The sequence below is a fragment of the Lissotriton helveticus genome, chromosome 2_1 (assembly GCF_964261635.1).
Source record: "Lissotriton helveticus chromosome 2_1, aLisHel1.1, whole genome shotgun sequence".
NCBI lineage: Eukaryota > Metazoa > Chordata > Amphibia > Caudata > Salamandridae > Lissotriton > Lissotriton helveticus.
Window position 1 is genome coordinate 437,884,453 of NC_136059.1, and position 12,259 is coordinate 437,896,711.

The window sequence follows — 12,259 nt, forward strand, 5'->3', positions numbered from 1 at the left end:
GCAAAATTAAGTATTTGACGTATTATACCTTTCTACTGGCCAATCATTTAACTATGTACATATTTGTTTGTGTGGATCTCTGTTCCTCATGCTTCTACAGTGAGTGCATATGCATGGTGGTTCTTATTTGGCTTTTGGGCACAATTTCATTGTTTGGGGTACAGAGCATGCCAAGTAGGCAGACTTTGAAGCTGATCTGAAAGGATTAGATATAAGATAGATTGGGGAAAAAGTTTGAGATGGAATCAGTTACACCCGCTACTTTTGTGTTTTAGTACATGTGGATATCCCCACTAAATGTTTATTCACTGTGATGGCAATGATATTGGTCAGTTAACTAGAATGAGACTGGAAATTAACATGAAACACACACCTTATTGTGTGTTGCATGAACTAATGGGTATATGTACAAGGACTGGCGATATATATCTCTAACATAAGTTAGCGACAATTTGTTTATCGCTTCGTACTGCCAAAAACTATCACTATGTTAACGACGTAAGTACAATCCATCGCTACATTGCGATCGTTTCTCATCTTGACATGAATTGTCAACATTATCAACAGCGTTAAGGCAATAAAAATTGTGCAGCTAACGTGAAAAATATGGCGGCAGGCCAGTCAGAAACCAGAAACTGCATGCTATATAGAGTGACGCCACTTTTTTCACGTTAGGCGGGAAAAGCTACTATAAAACGCCTGCAAAAAATCACAAACAGAAAAAAATATCATTCTGAAGAACCATGGAGAAAACTGGACCCAGTACTGCAGGAGACAACAACCCCTCAAACAGCCAGGAGGACCAGCCAGAGAGCCAGGAGAAGGGGACGAGGAAGAGTAAAACCAGGTTCAGTCAGCAGGAAACACAAGTCCTGAATGCGGAGGTGACAGAGAAACAACACCAGCTCTTTGTCAGCTCCACTGTGTCATTGGGGACCACAAATTCAATATGGCAGTCCATCGCAGCCAAGGCGAATGCTGTCGGAGAGGTGAGGAGGACAGTGATCGACTGCAAGAAGCCCTGGCATGATGCTAAGCGCACGACCAAGGAGAAACTACTGGCCAATTGCAATGCAGCACTGCAGACCGGCGGTGGGAGTCCAGTGCCACAGGAGGAGCTGGATGCCTTGGAGGAACAGGTGTCCGCAGTCATCTGCGTGGAGTTGGTGGTTGAACTCCAAGGACAGGTTACTGCTGAAAATGGCCAGCCACATCAGCAACATGGTGAGTAACAATTAGGGATTGGGGGACGGTGGTGGATGGGCCCAATGTCACTCATGCACAATTAAATATCTCCCAGTGCACATACACAATGACTGCAGATGTTGTCCCAGATACTCCTGTCCCTGAGGGTATGGACACATATCACCCTAGTCAACAAATATATTGCAAAATACATATTGGTTGGGTCACAGACTTGGAAATCTGCACAGAAAAGTAATTCAAAATATAGCCAAAGATTCATATCAGACCACTAAATAAGGATAACATGGAAGAGCAAAGTGGCACATTGCCTGTAGATGTTTCAGGCTGTCAAAATGGTCCCCTTGCCTCAATACCACGCATATACATTTTTTCTGCACAGGGCTACATCTCGTTGACGACAATATGAAGATGCATTGTGAATGCCACTGATTATGTGCATAAGTGAGCATTGCACCACCAATGTCAGCATGCATGCACCATTGCGTACTTGTGTCTGAGTTGAGTGCAAGAATGTGAACGTGCAGTAGGGTACCCATTCATGCACATGTACAATCTTCAAATCAACTCAGACACCCTTGCACAATGGTGCATGTGTGCTGACATTGGTAACATCCTTTACTCCACATGCGTTACAACGCATGTCATTATCCCGCATGTTTTACTCTGAAGAAACAACGCAGGGCTTTACACCGCAAACCATTACAACGCATTACCCATTACAGCGCCCTGTGGAGTTAGAATAGTACATTGCATTGTAATGAACAATGCATTGTAGTCAACTGCGTTGTAAAAGTTTTTGCGGAGTAACATGTCCTATTCGTGCTGACATTGATGGTGGCATGCTCACTTATGCACATAATCAGTGGCGTTTGTGAGAAGTTGGCCTGACATATATCTGTCCACTATTCTAATGGGCAGCTTGCACCAGTCTAAACGACCCTTATTGATGGTAGGTTAAAGACAACCTTTATAGAAAGCTATCCTAGTGGTAGCTGTGGAGAGCAGCCTTCAGGGTAAGTCTTGGAGGAATGTAAAGAAGTTTGTTTTACCAGTCTATAATCTCGTGAATGACCAAATGAAAGGAGAACCACACCAGGTATATATATATAAAATATATGTAATTATTCTAAACACATCCCTCTAGTCTCTTTATGAGGCTAGAGGCAAAAGTACATTCAGTAAGCTTAATAACACACAGTAAATTAGCACAACATGCGTTGAGCCCTAGGGGCGCACCAAACCATATATTAAGAAAGTGGTATAAGAATCACAACTTGCATAGAGACAAGGCCTAGAGCCTGTAGAACCACTGGGGCCACCAGGAACCACCCAAGGTAGTGACAAAGGGGACCTACGGTGGACGCGTGCAGTGTCTAAACACAGCCGCGAATCACAATTACCTTCTATGGTGAAAGTCGGGTTGGAATTTTAAAGATAAAGAACACTTAGAAGCGGACTTGGAGTACACCCCTTTAGCACTAGGGGATTCTAGAGCCAACACCCATGGGAGCACCGGAGTACTCGAGTTACTCCCAGGAAAGCCGGGTGCATAGGTGTCTTTTGGTGTCATGTTTCGTCGTCATTTCCAATGGCGATCTGCTGCAAAGTGCTGCTGACGTCCAAGTGGAAAGTGTCCAGTGTGATCCAAGCCTGGATTGAAGATGAGAAGATCCTGAAAACAGAGGTGACAGAGTCTGGGTCACTTGCCAGTGACCAGGGGCACAATAGTTGAATGCCCACCAATGTCGGATGATTAAAGATGAAGAAGGTGAAGCTTGACTCTTCAGCCATGAGGTGTCAACAATGATCAGGTCTGGATTCGAGCTGTTCCACAAAGGATATCGAGTGCTGCGATTTCCGGATTGGACCTAACAAGCTTTGGCAGCAGCAACCCACACAGGAATCAAAGAAATGCTTCGGTGCAGACCAGCAAGGTCTGAGTGACTCACCCCTTGGTAGGGAGTCAGGGAACGTCTGGAGCAATGAGAGAAGCCCAAGGAAAAGTACAGTTACCTTCGAGGGGACCCACCAGTTTACAGACCAGGGATCGCAAAGGAGCCTCAAGCGGAAATGCAAGAAGCTGGCTCATGGAACACTCGAGGAGTGTAGACCCACAATCTTCAGTGTAAATGGTGCTCGGGGCTTGGGCTATAAGCAACCCAAAGCATAAGTTCAGGAAAGCTTGAGAAGTCAATGCACTAGCAAATGTGCACGGTGTCCAGGGGTTCTGGTTCCACGTCACTATTGAGGGCTGTTGATCTCAGCTTTGCTGGAGACTCGGATCCACCCTTGAGAAGTCTAGAAATCCTCTTCCTGGGCTGCAAATACTTCAGAGCCGGGAGGAGCTTCAGTGATGCAGACCGGCAACTGCTTGATTGGTGCCTGCTTGAGCAGGGTAGTCACTCCTTAACCCCAAGGGACATTCTTCCATCCTCTAGTCTTTAGTAGAGCATTGAAGTTCCAGGATTCAGCTTCAGAGTTTCATCCAGGTGTAAGCTAAAATCCTGTTGCCAGGGGTCCCTTACTTATACTGAGAAAAGGGGTTGGACATACTCTGGGAACCCACCTATGGGAGGGTCTGGAAAAAGGGGTGGCTACACCCATTTCCTTTGTTCAGTTTCACGCCAGAGCAGTGGCTGGTAGCCCCTGCAACCGGTTTGAACTGGGCTGTGCACAGGGAAACCAAATGTGCCCCAGTGCAGACTTCAAAGCACTATCAGAGTGCACCCACCCAGTCCCAAAACACTAATGTCTGTCTGGGAGGTGGTTACACCTCCCTGTGATGGGAAACCTATTGTCCAGGACTCCCCTGCCGGAGTTTCAGTCAGCAGCAGGAGGCCAGACTCGTGTCTGTGGCTGCAGCATCCATTTTGTGATGCCAGGGCTCTTTTAAACAAATACCGGTTAGACCAGTGGGTGCATGTCTCTCGCTATAGAAGGGTGGAATGCTATCCCCGCCACCATGTCTGGTGGGGGGATAGGATTCCAAAGTGTTAGACATCAAACACGACATGTTTCCATGCTGCCATTCCAGAGTTAGCATTTACAGTGAGGGTATAATGCACTTAAGAGTATATGGTCTGGCTGCATCACAGAACAGCCTCAGAGAATAGGCTCCGAAAGCTGCAGAGGGGCCCAGCTCATGCATGGGCACCCTCTCACACAAAACCAAGTACTATGCTTTCAGGATTGATAAGGCCTGCCATAGGAGTGACTGATAGGCTTATATGTGTCAGTGATTAAAGGTAGATATAGGTAGGTAACCTACCATCACAGAACAGCCTCAGAGAATAGGCTCCGAAAGCTAACCTAATGCTGACCCAAATGACCTAAACAATCTCCGCCCTATCACCTACCTCCCCCTTCTCTCAAAGGTCCTTGAAAAATGTGTTCTACTACAACTTGACAAACACATCGAAAACTTCAACCGCTCGACCCCCTTCAGTCTGGCTTCAGGAAAGGCTGCAGCACCGAAACGGCAATGCTCAATGTCATTGATGACATCCATCAATCACTTCATAATGGCGAGACCTGCCTTCTTATCCTCCTTGATCTCTCCGCAGCATTCGATACAGTCAACCATTCAGCCTTACTCAATGTTCTTAGGACCCGTTTCGGCCTTAACGACACCGCCCTCAAATGGTTCACCTCATACCTTCAACACTGAACTCAGCAAATAATAATTCTAAATTGTCTCTCTAACCCCTCTCCTGTCTCCTTTGGAGTCCCCTAAGGATCTATTCTCTCCTCTTCCCTCTTTAACCTCTTGATGGAACCCCTCACTCTCATTCTTAAACCAGCAGGCATCAACTACCACCTATACGCTGATGACACCCAAATATATTACAAGATTAAAACTCACGCTGACATCTTACACCTGAACAACTCCCTTAACAAGATTCAATCCTGGTTCCAGTCAAATCATCTCAAACTAAACCCAAATAAAACTGAAATCATCCTCTTCTCCCCTAAAAAGAACCGTCTCCCCATTCAATCATGGATTTCAGACCTTAACTCACTCAACTGCTCACTCACACTGTTCAACAACGTCAAATCTCTTGGCATTACTATCGACAACACCCTCACCCTTAACGTTCACATCAAAAACTCTGCAAAAGGAGCCCTCTTCACTCTCCATCACCTCAAGAAAATCAAACAATTCCTACCCATCGATGATTTTAAACTTGCAGTTCAATCACTGGTTCTTTCACGTATTGACTATGGCAACGCCATCCTCAACGGAATCTCCAAGGTCCACTTTGCTCCAATTAAAGCTGTGCTCAACCTTGCAGCCAGGCTCATCACAGACTGCAAATGCTTCGATCAAATCTCCCCAGCTCTCAAATCTCTTAAATGGCTCCCTATCGAAGGGAGATCAACTTACAAAACGGCCTGCATTAGTCATAAAGCCCTCCACCAAAACTCTCCGCAGTACCTATCCAAGAAACTCCTCATCACTGGTACCACTCGTCCTTTGAGAAGCACCAACGCCCTCCTCCTAATCCACCTCTGCATAAAAAGAAAACCACACAATCTCGCTCCTTCTCTGGCAATGCCCCTACTATCTGGAATGCCCTGCTGAAAAACCTGCGCTGTAACCCCTCTTACGCCAGCTTAAAAAAAGACCTCAAAACCCACCTCCTCAACTACTACTGGGGAGCCTAACCTGTGCCCGACTCCTGATCTCTTTTCACTATACCATATTTATCTCAGTAATATATGGCCCTCTTCCTGTACTCCACTCTACCTATATTACCTGTATTGTATTGCCCCAATTCCTGTTTCATTCCTCCTTGATTTTGTAATTTATGTTGTTTTTTACTTTGTTATTATGCTTTTTATACCATGTTAGGCTTATACTATCCTGATCATGTAAGGCGCTCTGATACCTCTGGGTCTAGTCAGCGCTATATAAAACTTTTAAAATAAATAAATAAAAATAAGAGGCATATAGTACCATCATATCAAGGGTGCATCACTATTAGGCAATGACAAAAGTAACATCTGTGAAAAGTGGGATGACGCTAGCACTACAGGGAACAATGCTGCATTTCCCCTCCTGTTTGTATCAGAACTGTGTTCTGCCATATGCCGTGCAAATTTGATCCGCAGAATGAAAACATTCTGCATAGGCAGGAGGTTGAGCCTCCAAGCACAGGAACATCCAATTTCAATAAAACTGACACACTTGCACTACACAGCAACTGTGCCTATGTGTGTGTTTAGTAGATGGACTCTGCGCCAGGCTCATGTGACATCCAGAGTGTGGACGTAATCTGTGGAACATGGTGCATACATCCATTTTTAAGATGGATAAGAGTTGCAATGTCAATGTCTGCTCAAGGCCATGTTCCTACATTGTAAATGGGCAACAATATGCTGTCCAACTCTGTGAGTCACACATAAGATGTCCCTAGCCTAGGCCACAACTCATACTTGCCACCCGGTAATCCATGCAAGTTTACTGTGCTCAAATCTAAAGGATCCTGACACTATTCCTCCAGCTAAGTAGCATGTCATGACCACACACACACATTCAAATGATTGTTCTGTGATTGAATAAGTTGTATACAAGGTAAAAAGCAACACTCCACCAAATCATTGCAGACTTAAGTGCAACCAGAATTCAAAAACAGTCAACATTTATCATCAAGAAACAAAATTAACTACCCTAAACTAACACTAAGCACAACTACAAATAACTTAATCTTAACTAACTGGAACAAAGTGAATGCTAATCTAAACTATCTAACATAACTAATCCTAAATACACAACAACATATCTAAGACATCAACCCCCCTCCAACCCTTAAAGCACATCAGAAGTCACAACAAAAACATCTTATCTAAACGTACCTAACTAACTACACAGATATCATACACAAATATAACTTTTTTTATTTTTATTATAACAACAAATACATCAAGCCCCCACCCAAAGGAAAAGGAAACGTATTCCCAAATACTACAAGAGAATACATAACTAAAACCATGTTAAAATTTAACACTACCTATTTCGGCACTACAACTAAACTACCTAAAACTTAAATACCTTACCTATCACTAACTAATAATAATAAATATCATTGGGGAATGGAGAAAAGGGAGATGGGTCCCATCAGTAAGCTCAAAATGGGAGGCCAAGGGCAGCGTTAATGTCCTGCAGGTGGCATGCTCCGCCATTTCACATTCTATTTGTGCCACTCTGATGTTCATGTCCATGATTGTGCGACAGTCCTGCATGGTAAATTACACAACCTGATCAGATGCTGCAGCTGGCATTGTCCCTTGTCCATGGGGCTGTGAGGGGCCACCAGATTGTGTGCCGGATCATAAGGCAACAGCTTGTCTGTGTGGTGTTTCGGGAGGATGTGCAGATCCCTGTCCACGTCAGGACCCATGCCTGTAGCTAGAAGGGCGTTGGAGGACTACATCGGGCACCAACTTCCACCTCCCAGCTGCCCGGTCAGCTTGATGCCTTCTTGCCATGTTGCGGTATCCCTTGGCTTCCCTGCATATGTGAAGATACTGGTCCTTTCTAACCTGGAACGCCTGGGCCTCCTCTGGCGAAATGTTCTCTGTCAAATAAGATCAATGGCACAATGTGAGTCATGATGACCATGTCAATGTTCTCCATTTAACTCATACACAGAGGTCAGTGAAACATGGGAGCTTACACTCTAATGGTAGATTGTGAAGTTTGAAAGTGACATGGACAATGCAATGTAGAATCAATGGTCAATTACATCATGCTGGCAAAACTGGCATGACATGTAGTGTCACAACCCAATGGAACTGTTAGAGTCAAATGATGGGACTGTCACATACCCTGACTGAGGGGGACATGTACAAGGAATTCAATGAGAGAGAGCCCTCCTGGTGTAGCTCATCGTTCCTCCACCAATGCAACACATGGTTGGACCATGTGTACAATATTCTGGTGCAGCCCTGCTAATCAACTCTGCGCTAACACAGGCGCCCTTGCACAAGAGTGCAAGGGTGTCTGTGTGCAGGGGAGGATTGTTTATGTGTAGGAAGGTGACCCTTCCTGTACATAAACAATCCTGGAAAAGCCCTGCTGTCACTTTCATTTGTGCTGCATCAAGCAGCACACATGGAAAAACAATGTTAGGTGGTTGAACACTGACTTGTACATGAGGTGCAGCCCCTTTCAGAACCACACTTCACAATAGGTGACGTAGTGGTGGCGATCGGGACAAACATTATTTACCCCACATTTTTTACTCTGCAAAAAATTTGACAACGCAGGGCTGTACAAGGGAAACTATTACAATGCATTCACCAAAGTAATGCCCCCCTAGAGTTAGACTGTATTTGTGTTGTAATTGGGAATGCTTTGTAACAAATAGCATTTTAAATCCCTACGTTATAAAAGGTATTGCGGAGTAAAAACTGTGGAATAAAAGCATGCGTGGTAAATGCATGCGGGGTAATGTCAGATATTCGGCGAGAGGGGCTTGTACATTTGGCCCTGAGTCTAATGGAGGAATGAGCACAAGGAGACAGCTTGACAACACCATTGCAGTGCCAAACAACATGCCAAATACATGCATAGGGCCATTTTTGCTGGGTGGTTGGGGACATGCCATTGATAGCCTTGGCTTAGAGCTACACCCTGCAACTTTGGGGAAGCTTTAAGCCAAGGCTACCAATGGCATGGTCCCCAACCACCTAGCAAAAATGGCTTAGGCAGCACTAATAGTGAATGGCACCCTGCTTAAGCTGTCTAAATTACAAAAAGAACCAGTACCTGCTGACCTTCAGGAGACTTCTCAAAATCTGTTTGTTCGAACAGTAGCAGAACCCCCCCACCACTCCCCCTCAGCGCCTTGAGACCCTCATGGGTAAGTAGTGAGCACAACAAATGAATGATTGTTTGATTGATGCAGATAGATACAGTGTTCATAATGACTGTCTATATCAGTGTACGGCTAAGCTGTATTATCCTAATCTATAGGGACTTCCACGGTATGTCATCATTGAGCCCTGCACTGTCACTATGTAAGCGGTAGACCCATTTTTGTTCACAACGGTATTTGGCGATGTCTGTTATACGGGGTGGAATAAAAGGTGGCTCTAACACTGTCCATCTTAGTTCAACTTGTGTGTGGTTCCTTTCTAGGAAAGGGTCTATTAGCTTGGTGGATTGTTTTTTTGCAACAAATGGTACTTTTGTGATCCATTATCTTGGTCTTTATCTTTCGTGTGGTCATGCCCACATATCAGAGACCGCAAGGGCAACTGATCAAATAGATTAGCTTCTCGCTATTACAGTTAGCATGGCGAGATAGTACCCAAGGTCTGTCTGTTCCGATATCAATTGAGGTGGTGTGTTTTATTTGTGGGCATGCTGCACAAGATCCACAAGGAAAATGACCTTTAATGGCAGGAAGGCCTCACAGTATTCTTGACTGGTGTTCTTCATTAGTTTTGGGCGAGTATGAATCAATTCATCCTTAAGATTGGTTGAGGTATAGTAGTGTTCCCTATCTTCAGGATCTTCCAATTTTTTTGATTGACTTCTTAATTTGATTGGAGAAGCTGCAGAAGGTGTTGAAGCATTTGATCATCTCAGACTTTTCTTTGGATGCCGCAGTCTCAATCAGTGCCTTTCTGTTGTTATTTGCTGCCCGTTTCCTTTATCTCTGTACCAAGTTGGCAGGGTTATGTCTATCTTTGAGTTGTGATGACAGCGCTCGTGTATGCTCGTCATATCTGTCCTTCATGGGACATTTCTTTCTAATCTGTAGGAATTGCCCGAACGGTAGGTTATCCAGAAGGGATTAAGGATGGTAACTATTGTATGACAAGAGGGAATTCTTGTCCATGAGTTTTCTGTAAAGTTCTGACCCCAGTCCGTCTCTTGATGGAAAGATGCAGATGTCCATAAACGGTAGGGTGGGGTTGCTGTACTCAAAGGTGAACTTGAGGAATTTGTTTCTTGTATTCAACCATTGGTGGTAGTCAATGATGGTGTCTGGTCTCCCCCGCCATATGACAAGTAGGTTGTTAATATAGCACTTCAGGCGAGAATATGATTCTTGTGTGTATTACTATCAGGATCTTCTTTTGTTTGAAAAGATGTACGTAGAAGTTTGCCAGGCTGGGCGCGAAAACCTGTCCATGGAAGTTCATGATATTTGTAGATAGAGGGTGTCCTCACATTTGAAAAAGTTTTCCTTCATATCAGGTCGTGCACATTCCATTATGAAGTGTACTGAGGAGATGGTGTCCAAATCTCTTTCATTGAGCAAAGATCTTACTGCTGCAAGTGTTTCATCCTGCGGAATGCATGTGTAAAGAGACTCAACATCAAATGAGACAAGGTAGTCTTGAGTGGTATCAAACAGAGTCTCAGCAAGAAGTCTGAGGATGTCTTTGGTGTCTTGAATGTAAGTAGGCATCTCGGACACAATCGGTCAGAGGAAATGATCCATGAAGGTAGAGAGGGGCCCCAAAAGTGACCCTCTCCCTGAGATTATGGGTCTTCCGGGGGTGGTCTTTGCTCTTTATGATTTTTAGATAACACATAGAAATATGGAGTGACTGAATGAGACGTAACCAAGAATGTTGCCTCTTGAGGAGTAATCCAACCCTTGTCTTTTGCATCTTCAACCACCCTTTTAAGCTCTTTTGTGAGCCTCTTCGTAAGATCCATATTTAGTGGATGGTAGATCTGTCTGTTCTGCAGTTGTCGGAGGCATTCCGAGCGGTAGGAGGACGTGTTCATAATTACAGTGGCTCCTCCTTTGTCCGCTGGCTTGTTAGTGATTGATTTTTTGTTGGTTAGCGTTTGTATTGCTAGTTTTTCTCCCTTTGGGAGGTTATCAATCAATCAATCAATCAGAACATTTGTATAGCGCACTACTCACCCGGAGGGTCTCAAGGCGCTGGGGGGGGGGGACTGCTACTGCTCGAACAGCCAGGTCTTGAGCTGCTTCCTGAAGGCGAGGTGGTCCTGGGTCAGGCGGAGGTGGGTCGGAAGGGAGTTCCAAGTCTTGGCGGCCAGGTAGGAGAAGGCCCTTCCTCCTGTGGTGGCTCTTCGGATGCGGGGGACGGCGGCGAGGGCGTGGCTGGTCGATCGAAGCTGGCGCGTGGGAGCGTAGAAGTTGAGGCGGCTGTTGAGGTATCCTGGTCCTTGGTTGTGTAGGGCTTTGTGTGCGTGGGTGAGGAGCCGGAAGGTGATTCTCTTGTTGACCGGGAGCCAGTGCAGGTCTCTCAGGTGTCCGGAGATGTGGCTGCGGCGGGGGATGTCCAGGATGAGTCGTGCTGAGGTGTTCTGGATCCGCTGAAGTCTCTTCTGGAGTTTGGCGGTGGTACCGGCGTAGAGGGAGTTGCCGTAGTCCAGACGGCTGGTGACGAGGGCCTGGGTGACCGTCTTCCTGGTCTCGGTGGGGATCCATCGGAAGATCTTGCGTAGCATTCGCAGGATGTTGAAGCACGACGAGGAGACGGCGTTGACTTGTCTGGTCATGGAGAGGGAGGAGTCCAGGATGAAGCCCAGGTTGCGTGCGTGGTCAGTTGGTTTGGGTGCGCTGCCCAGGGCGGGGGGCCACCAGGAGTCGTCCCAGGCGGAGGGTGAGGATCCCAGGATGAGGACTTCCGTCTTGTCCGAGTTCAGTTTCAGGCGGCTGTTCGACATCCATTTGGCTACGTCTGTCATCCCTTCGTGCAGGTTGGCTCTGGCTGTGGCGGGGTCGTTGGTGAGGGAGAGGATCAGCTGGGTGTCGTTTGCGTAGGAGATGATGTTCAGGTTGTGCTGGTGTGCGATGGCTGCGAGGGGGCTCATGTAGACGTTGAAGAGAGTTGGGCTGAGCGAGGAGCCTTGAGGAACGCCGCAGATGACTACGGTGGCCTCCGATCTGAACGGGGGGAGGCGGACTCTCTGTCCTTCCGGCAAGGAAGGAGGTGATCCACTCCAGTGCCTTCTCCTGGATTCCGACGTTGCTGAGGCGCTGTACTAGGGTGCGGTGGCAGACAGTGTCGAAGGCCGCGGAGAGGTCCAGGAGGATGAGGGCCGCTGTTTCTCCGT